This window comes from Pteropus alecto, unplaced genomic scaffold, assembly GCF_000325575.1.
Source record: "Pteropus alecto unplaced genomic scaffold, ASM32557v1 scaffold143, whole genome shotgun sequence".
Lineage (NCBI taxonomy): Eukaryota > Metazoa > Chordata > Mammalia > Chiroptera > Pteropodidae > Pteropus > Pteropus alecto.
The window spans coordinates 438,698-448,608 of record NW_006434828.1 but is presented as its reverse complement, the minus strand read 5'-3'; the positions used below and the strand labels follow the sequence as shown (position 1 = coordinate 448,608).

The 9,911-nt window shown below is 47.5% G+C and overlaps 1 long non-coding RNA gene across 4 annotated transcripts in view; it reads right to left on the bottom strand.

The window, feature by feature from the left end:
• LOC112478329 overlaps positions 1–9,896 on the bottom strand; it is an 11,753-nt gene extending 1,857 nt beyond the window's left edge. For 2 of the 4 annotated variants that reach the window (XR_003045784.1, XR_003045783.1), the window contains exons 1-4: positions 6,288–9,896; positions 4,039–4,214; positions 3,760–3,926; positions 452–626 (exon numbers count right to left, since the gene is read on the bottom strand). This is a non-coding gene — a long non-coding RNA (uncharacterized LOC112478329). Of the gene's footprint in view, positions 1–34; positions 627–3,759; positions 3,927–4,038; positions 4,215–6,287 lie in introns of those variants that run through there. The other 2 variants (XR_003045782.1, XR_003045781.1) reach the window with 2 other exon arrangements.
• Positions 9,897–9,911: the final 15 nt, after the last annotated feature.

The window sequence follows — 9,911 nt, the reverse complement described above, 5'->3', positions numbered from 1 at the left end:
TTAGAAGAAAGAAAAACAATCTGAAGAGAAATGAAGGAGATGTGTTTTCCGAACGTGTAATTACTTAACTCGCCAACCAGATAACACATTTCCTGAGTAGAGGCGTCACGCCTCGGACGTAAACAGATTCCCCTCATGGTCACCCATACTCAAATGCTCCAATGGTGTGGGCACACTCAAATCTTAATAAATGTTACGGAGTGACTTGTGTAACCACCTCCACGCGCACCTAATATAAAGAAAATATCGTATGCTCGGCAATTCACTTAACAACTTAGGGAGCTTTCTTCAGCAGACGTAATCTGAGGAGTAGCAAAATAAAGATCCAGAGCATTGGGAGAAACAGGATTAACCATGGAGGTGATAATCTTTGGCTACTTATATTGGTATATTGTTTCCTGCTAGGTACCCGCTTCCAATGCTGACTGCTCAGGGACTATAAAAAACCCACCTCAAGCCATCCGAACACAGGATTTTTAAAAAATTAATGCTTCGTTGCAGAGAGCGTTTATCAGGAGAGTGACTTCGACAAAAGAAAACAGAAAAAAAAGTCAGAAGAAATGGTGATTTCAGCCATTTGACTTAAGAAGGCACGAGGCTCAGGTAGCTTGGGTCTTTCCGGTAGCCTGAAAAGAAATAAAAAGCAGGGAGTTTACAAAAATTACTGTAGAGAGGGCAAAAGCCAGATCGACACGAGCAGACGTGATCAATACCGGGCATGATGACACGGTCGATGACCCTGGTCAGACTCGGTTGCTCCCTGAGTGGTGATGTTTCATTCTAAACGTTTCCGTTCCTCATACAACTGCATTAAGAAGTCAAAAGTAAAAATGGTCTGGAAGGATGGTTTTTGTTTTTGTTTTTTTTTCAGAAAAACGTTACTTCCACAAGAAGCGTTGACGCATGAAGGGGAGACCATCGGCACGGCGCACATTAGCAATATGGAGAATGTCTATCTACCTCGTGGGCGGCCAGGACCCATACGTAAATAACACACGTCCTTTAAAAAGGAAAGGCGTCCTCTGTTCCCGCAGGAAGCTCCGCCTACATGTCCACGAGCCACCTCTTCCTCTCGGCTCGCTCTTCGCCGAGCATCGCCGGGCTCTGCTCTGCCTGGCCCATTCCAGGCAGCACACAGGTGCATATGGGTGTGCGCATATGGGTGTGCGTGGTGGAGGGGAAGTGTGCAAAGTCAGTTCTCCAATACCTACCCGAACTGCTGGAGGCTACTTCTCCTCTGCTTTCCTGTGATAAGGTGGTAACTATATGCAGATTAAGCGACATAATGAAAGAGCATTTGCATGCACGCACAGCAGAAGGGAGAAGTCTTAATTTTTAAGTAACGGCTCACAATGTCTCCATGGGCATAGTTCAGCCCACTGTTTTCTATTCAAGGTCAGCCCTGGAGAGGATCTTTTGAAAACCTGCAAAGAGCTTGGGATGTTGGCAGGATGACACCTTCCCCAAAGGTTAAGGGTTTTGGAAGGGTTAACCCTCTTCCCCACTTCCGCCCCCAGGGGAAAGCACTTCTAAATGTTAATGTTACGTTTACCCTTGTGGCCTGACCTTGAGGTAGCAGAATAGCAGCTCTCAAGGTGAAGGGTGCTGTCCATCAGTTCGCCCGGGGAAATGCTTCTCAGGCCCCGTCTAGGTCATACCCGAAGGTCACTTTCACGGTTCTATGCAGCTGGACATGAATCACTTATTTATGGATATTTGACGTCGGTTGCTGCGGTAATTCAGTCTCTGGATGTGTGTTATATTTAATTCTTTCTTGAATGCAGGGCAGAATTTAGAGCTTTTGAAATTTGAACATGCATGCAGGCATTTTTTTTCTTTTTTGTGCATGCGTTCTTTGTTATTATGAAAATATTTTCATGCACGTGAAAAGCAAATTCAAACAATGCGGGAGGTATATGGTAAACCACGTCTCTTTTCCATCCACATACTCAGTTCCATTGTCCAGAGATAACGTCTACTAGTCATTTCTTGTCTTCCTGCATTTCTTTTTGGAAAATTCCCATGTGTACCATATAGCTACATATCCATCTACTAGGATACACGCACATTCAAACATATGTGTACATATATGTGTGTGTGTACATAGATACACACAATTTTTCATCAAGAAGGAAGTATTTGTGTATTGCACTTTTCTGATTTATCAATATCTGAGTGATCGTAACCATGACAACACACACAGATTCATCCCATTCCTTTTGAAGCTCTGAAGTCTTTCATTGCACGGGAGTATCTTAGATTATTTAATACTTTTGTCACAGTTTCTGGCCAGTGCAAACAGCCTCTCATGGACCATGCCTGTCTGCAGCCAACTCTGGCCTTTTGGCTGCATGTGATTTGAACCCTGGTTTCTCAAATCATCATTCTGCCCCAAAGTCTAGGCTTAATTTTTATATTCGATTTCATGACTTCTTTGTCAAAGAAAAACCTCGAGTTGTTTTTATTTAGTTATTTTGCCCACTTAGCACCAGATAAAATCATAACAAAGACATGGCCCATGAGCAGCAGGCTGGAAATTAAGTTAAGAAACACTAGATAAATAAGCTAGGATTCAATAAGAGCTAGTGAGCTTCTTCGACCACAGAAATTAAATTTACTCTCATTTCTTTGCTTTTGTTTTTCTTTATCTTTTCATTCTGGGTCGTAACAGGCTGGAAAGCCGGAGGAGTTATGGTTTCTGTCAGCCTTGCTTTTCCCGTCTACACCAGTCCATCACAGATCAGAAGAACCGGGGCTGCATCCAGGCCAGACAAGACTCGACCAGCAGCCAAAGGTCCAGACGCAGGAGACAGGGAGAGGAGCTTCTAGAAGGCCAGCCGGTTGTTGGGACAGCAGCAGATGAGGAGGGCACAGAGGCCCAGAATTCTGGACCCTGGGCGTCCATGGGCACCATGGGAAGCCTGCAGCCCAGTATTCTGGGCAGTGGGCATCCATTGACACCATAGGATGCCCTAGGAGTGCCACCAAGTGAACTCAGCGCTCAGCAGCTCTTGGGGATAGAGGTCCCTCTGGGCTCAGGGCGTGGGCGGGGTGGGGCTGGTGATCTTCAGTAACTGCTGCAGAATGGGGCTGATAGTTTAGTCCCGTCTCCTAAAAGTTCACACTTTCTCTCCAGAGTTCTTTGCCCTGATGTTTCATGGCCATATTTTAGCTCTTCCGGACTACCTGCTACCCGATTAATTTGTGATACTGTTTTCTAATTTGCTTCCTGTGCTTAGCATTTTTTGAGAGAAGCATAAATACACTTTCTCTAAGGTTTAGCTTTGAAAAAGAGTCATTCAGTATCTGGAAGGAGACACAAGCCCTTGATGCCTGTGTCACCTCCAAGGAGGGCAGCTGTGGATAGAGGGGGTGGGGGAGACAGGAAAAGGGACTTCCTTTCTACCGAGGACACTTGGCTACCCTCTGAACGTTACACTGTGTACTGTACCTAATCAAAAACCACTTTAAAATGATCGATTTAATCAAGTCTATCTTAATTCTCTTGAACGTCAGTTTCTCAAGAGAGAAAAACTCGTTCTACTGTGAGCAAATTATGGGCTGGACCCTCCGTTAAGCTTGCGATGTCTTTGGGATGAAAATATCAAACATAAGAAAAAGGAGAGGGAGAGAAGAAGGAGGAACTAGACTCACCTTCCTGCGCCTTCATTTTTTCGTCCACGTGTCCCTTCATTTTATCTTGGTCTCTTTTCCCCTTAGAATTTTCTCTATTGTTGGGTAGAGGTCACGTCTCCTTACCTTCCATTTTAGGTGTCACTTTACTGGAATGTTCTTCCGGGTCATGTGAGAGGTGGAGACTTGGGATTGGGGCCTAAATCCCTTCACTTGTCATCTCCTTTGTATAGACCAGGCGGTGTCGCTTTATGCCGCTGGGCAAACGCTAGTATCCGACGTCCCACCTATTTCTAGAACATTGAGGCAGAAGCTAGATTGAAGAAAGCAGCCGAGGCCAAGGATCTAAGTCGACTTGCCCTTGTCTACCCATGAATGTAAGAAGGCCGGTCCCACAGAGCTTACCTGTCCTTGGAAGGGCATAGACACTGAAGCCACTCTTGGATGCATGTCCCTTCACTGATCACAATGAAATGTGACCAATGATGGACTAGGCTTGAGCCTGTCAGATTAGCCACCATCTTCCCCTGGGAAGTAAGCAGAGTGGACAGTGTCCTGTGCCTGGGTAAAGCTGGCTCCTTCTGCGTGCAAAAAAAAAGGAAATACCACATTCATCAAAGACGTAAATAAAGGCAACCATCTTATATAGAAGAAAAACCAATACGTGTGATTTTAAAGGGCTCGTCGTATTAATTCCTAGAACCATTTCTGAAATAGGATGCTCTGGGCTCTGTTTGACTGGGTGTGAGGAGCGCGTTTGTCTACTGTCTGGCGCTGGTTTGATGCCCTTGTCAGTAATCCTGGAGGAGACGCATCTAGAGAGATCAGTCCTCTGTGGCGAGCTCTCTGGCTCATGGCAGTGACAGTGAGTGAGAAATCGTGAGAAGCACGTGGGATCGACTACTGAGAGCCGAGAGGAGGAGAAGGTCCACGCCCCATCACGAGGGGCCACCGACATGCTGTGGACTGATGACCAAGGAGACAGTCTAGTGGCCGTGATCAGAGACAGGGAGGAGAGCATGATTTTATAGCTGTGCGTTTGGGGGTCGTGGGCAGTGATGTATCCCTGAACCTCTGACTATTCCCGATGGTCGTCGGCATGATGCTCGCCTGCATCGTAGGGGCAGCACATGGAGCAGCAAAGGTAAGAGAAGGTACTGCCAGTTAGCCCGGCCAGTCACTTTTCCTAGGGGAAAAATTTTTAAAAGGCTGGAGCGATCAACGTGGTTAATTGAAAGTCCAGGCAAGAAGGGAGCCAGGAGGCCTCTGAGTTTTTCCTTCGGTCATCCATGGCCTTAGGAAAGCAGATTGAGGAGATCGGAGGGGATGGGAGCCAGGAAGTAAAAGGGATTTTTCTATGATTGATGAAGCAGGGTATTTGACTCCATAAGCGCCGTATAACTCATGAGAGAATATAACAATCTTAAGCGGCTGTATCTCGAACGAGAGCAGCAGCCGAGAGCTCTCTTCAGAGGCTTGGACCATATCCACGTAGGGGACAGTTCCACGAGAAGCCAACTGCTGTCTTAAAAGGGAAGCGTCATCCTCAGTGACCACACAGTGGACAAAGGGAGAGCTGGCAAACACGATCTGTCCTCCTCCACCCAGTAAGGAGGACCGACAGGGCTCCGCGGAAGCACAAAAGCGCAATTGTTTTCCTCTCTCTTGGGTCCAGGTTTTAATTAAATGAAAATAATAGGCGTTGCAGTCCACCTGGGGAGGAGGGAGGAGAGTTGAAAGTAATCTGTCTCCATCAAATATTTTTCAGTTCAGGGCTCCAGTCACCAGTATGTATTATGCATCTTTTTTTCTTCTCTCTCTCTTTCTTTGCTAGAGCTTTTAGAGTAGAAATTTAATTACAGTGATTGAATTATTAAAGGAATCAGGAAGAACTTTTGCATACCAACCTTCTTCTTCTCTTTCAGCTGAAAAGGCGCTAGCATTGATAGTTTTGTCATTTTAGTAGACCCGAGTTCAGAGTTCCAAAGTGTCGAATCTTAACGTCTTTGATAAAAGTTCACTCAAGAGATGAAATTTAAGTTGTATGGAGAGGTTTAAAACCATCTTACACAAGACTCTTATCCAAAAATAACAGCAATAGGAAAGATAATGACTTCTAAATTATCATTCCTATTTCGGGCACATAATCAAGATTGACAATTGATAATGAAGACTTGGATGGGGGAAAAAATCTTTTAGCTATTTTTTTTTTTAAACCAAAAATAGCAACAACTACAAAATGATCTTAGTAACGACAGTTGGGAACACGAGGACCTACATCGTCTCAACGCTGTTGCTTCACAAAATAGAAAAATAAGGTGCTCTGAACTGTTTTGTTTCGTTAAAACCATGAACTTGAACGGATAATAGAAGAGTGGGTCCTTTTTATGTCCAGGCTGTGGGCGACTCGAATGAAGCGCAAGGCCATGACAAGCATCACAGGTGCCTATTTGCCTCCACTGAAACCTACTGCCCCATCCATAAAACCCCCCTTTGGAACCAGTGCCGTTCAGTCCCTTCCTCGTGCAGTCTGAGGCTGGCACTTCCCCTTGAGTTAAGAAAGCGTCTCTCCAGTGACAAAGACATTCTCTGCCTGGGACTCCTCATGACTTCCGGGAGTGTGGGCGGCAACTTCGTTCCAGAAACATTCTCACCTGACAAAACCTCGATCCTGGATCACCTGGCTCCGGCTGCGTCAGGCCTCATTGCTTCCTCTGCCCAGCTGGCCTCCTTTATTCCCGAAGAAATCTAGTCCCGCAGCCCTAGACAGAGAACCAGGTTAGGGAGTCACTCGTTTGTTCGTTCGTTCATTCATTCATTCATTCATTCATTCGGTAAATACGGAGTGAACATTTACTAGGCACTAGGCAAATCTGCCTCTGTAGAGGCCTCCCTTTATTATACGAGAAGCTCAGTAGAGGGCACTCCTGTATTATAAGCTAATCCTAGGGGGCAGTGAACCCGAACCCAGCAAACCAATCAGAAAACGCAAATGATCACATCATATGCGCACTCGTGGGTGGGCACACCCACGTTCCTGTCTTTATCCCTATGCACACTGCGGCTGGAATGCTCACCTCTGCATTTTGTGTCATTAACTTGCTAAAGCAAAGGTAGCAGCAATGGACTAGAATACATTGCTCTATTCACTGGATCGACTCAAAAGCCATCTTAATCGGTGGTCCGCTTTATTTCTAAGCCCTTAAGGAAATGAAGAGGTAATATTTTAGCATCCAATTTCAGAATTACTACCAAGTTATTGCACTCTGTTTAACTTGAACTGATTGAGCTCTTTTCTGGGTGTAAAGTCATCTCAATGCAGAAGAGATGGAGTAAGGAGCTGAAACGCTGTGGCCGCTGGAGTGAAATTCATCTCGAGCCAGACACGAGTGCACGTGTCTTCTGATTGACTAAGATGAACAAAGTAGCACAATGGGAGCGAGTGTTTTCCATTCAGTGGAACACGAGCCGAGTGAGGGGGCGTCACCGCTCAGATGACTATGTACCGCATTATAAAACTGGTTTCTTTACAGTTACCAAAGCTAACGTTTAGGAAGCACCTACTACGTGCCGGGCATGGCGCCACTTTACGTGGATTACGTCGCTTATTCTTCCCTGCGTGTGTTAGATGCATTTTAAAGCTGGGAGGCTTGAGGCACGGTGAGCTGGTGTTGCCACGTGGCTGGGACGTGGTGGGAAACGAACAGCCCCCTCCCCGTCTGGCGAGGTAGCCTGGGCCGTCAGCCAGGACGCCACGTCCAGGTAGAAGTGGCCCTAAGTCGGCCTTGCGTTTCTGACACAGTGATAAACATTCCTTTCCTTTCATCATTAGTGTGTTTTTCAATGGAAATTCATATTTGAAAGAAAGTTGACTCAGCCAAATGACATTTTTATGTGATAGAAGTTAAATTATCAACTGTAAAATCAACTTATCACCTGGTGAGTGAAATTAGAATGTAGCGCAGTTGCTATTCAATTATGGCGAGTCGCTGGTTAATGGCTCTGTTCTGGAAGGCTCTATTAACGTCTATTAATCTGTTTTTTCTGCTGGACAGCAGACAGCCCTTTATTGCTCAGCCCTACTGTGGGGGTACAAAATGCGGGGGCTGCAGACAAAACCACTCTTGGCAGTAATTAGTACAGCACCAAGAAAACACATTGGATGTTTTACTACAATATTTCCATCTTACTATCCTTAAAATAAAAGCTAGACCCGACTGCGGGTAGACGCAAATGAGAGAGAGGGTTACATATTAAGATCATCGTGGGAGCCATCGAGAGGGTTCCGGTCTAGTCTGTCCCTTCCCAACGCTTAGGTCCCGAGCTGCCAATCAAAGTCTCATTTCAGGCTGGCACCCAGCTTAGGCCCGGCCCCTGGCAGAAAGGAACGAGAGAGAAGAAACAGTCTCATGAGACAATGGCTACTTATGAGGCAGATCTTGAAGAGAGGGAAGAAAATCACTCCCCAAATACAAAGCCCTGTCTGCCCAGGGTTCCCGATAACTGACATGACCTCAGTATAATTTATGCCTGTATCTCTCCTTCTTGCTTGCTCGCTACCATTTGCCCTTTTGGGAAAAGAAGTCTATTCTTCTTTGGGAACCGCTGGGCCAGTTTTAGTCCCTGGGCCTCATCCATCAGTGTGTTCCATCCTTCTGGACAGTGAAGCTTGATTCAGGGGTGGGCCAGACAGGCCAAAGGGATGTGTCCTCCATGCTTTTGTCCCAGTTATTGGGGAAAAGATACATCTTTTTTCCTCTAGGATCTAAACCAAGGATGTAAGCCCGAGGCTGCCAGTAGGAAAACGAATCCATACAGAAGGAAACAGAAGAAATGAAGACATACCTGGGTCTTAATTATGAACTTGTCAATTACGCCAGTGAATATATTTTCATTTTTGTCCAACTCAACTCAAGATGAATTTCCGTCTTTCGCAACTGACTTCAGGCTGCTTTCAACTTCGTGCCCCATTCAATTACAACAGTGTGTGAGTGGAGTGAGAGGGAGGAGACGGGCCTTCCGCCCCAGGCACGGATATCACAGGGCTTGGGACAGGCTGCCTGCACCTAGGTTCCACCTTGACAAAATTGCAAGCATCTGGGCGGTGGTGCCATCTGGCAGGTGGACAGAATCATCTGCAAGGCCATTTCCAGTCTCTGGACCCACTGTGGAGGGCAGATGACTGTGATGGCTGTTACCGCCATGGGAATTCAAAAGATTCTCATGGTCTTCTCACATGTTTCGGTACCAACAGAACCACATATCATAGCTCGCGACAGGAAGGTGGGAAGGAAAGCATTGTTAGAAACTTGTGATTTTTATCCCCAAATGCTTATCATTTTCATTTCCGTCCCCCTCGACACCACTTCCGTCTTTTCTGCTCCTAAGCGGGAGTCGAACGACTGACGTGACGGTGCATTCATTCCCTGCTGGCTGTCTCTCCTCTCGAGCGGCTCTGTGCGTTTCCCACAATGCACTGTTTCCTCCGCACCCAGAGAAGATGCGCGCTTGCTACGTGTCCGCAAACCCCGGAATAAAACCACTGGGTGGGGTGGGGGGAGCTGGAAACCAGGGACTCGCACTGGTGTTTGTTCCCTCTGGTGCCACCAACTTCAAGCTATGGACACGTTTTGTTTCAGCCCCCAAGTGCCTCTGAAGCCCCAGGTGCTCTTAGAGTAGTTCACCGGTGGGCAGGTGGTTCTCGGTTCTCAGAGTGGGTGGCAGAGGTGCTCTCCTGGGATGCTAGCGTTTCACCTGGGATGTCAGCATAGCTGGTGGGAACGAAACAAGGGAGCCGAAGGGGTTGTCTGGGAATGGTGAGGCGTCTGAGCTATCTGCGGATGAGGTGTCTTTATCCCCCAGATTGCAGCCTAAGATGCAAATGCCGGACCCAGCACTCGTGGGCAGCCATCAGGCGGGAACAGCTGGGGCTCTGGGGCACCCTGGGCACAAACCCGGGCACCCAGTGTGGTGGTCCGCGGAGTCCCCAGGAGCTCGGGGAGGAACGCGAGCCAGGGTATTCCGGAGGGCCTGGGCCCAGGCAAGGCAAAGGGTGCCTGGGTGGGCACGCACCGGGGCTGGCGGTTCACCGAAGTCAGCACTCCCCTTTTCCTTCTTGGGGGGGTCCAGTGACATGACCCCACCGCCCTCATTCCCAAATAGGGCACTCTCACCTCGCCCCGCCCTGGGCAAACGCTGCCCCTGCCCGCCTCACTCAGGACTCCGGGCCGCGCCACCGCCCGCGGAGCGGAGCGGGGACCCCCGAACCGCTCCTCCAG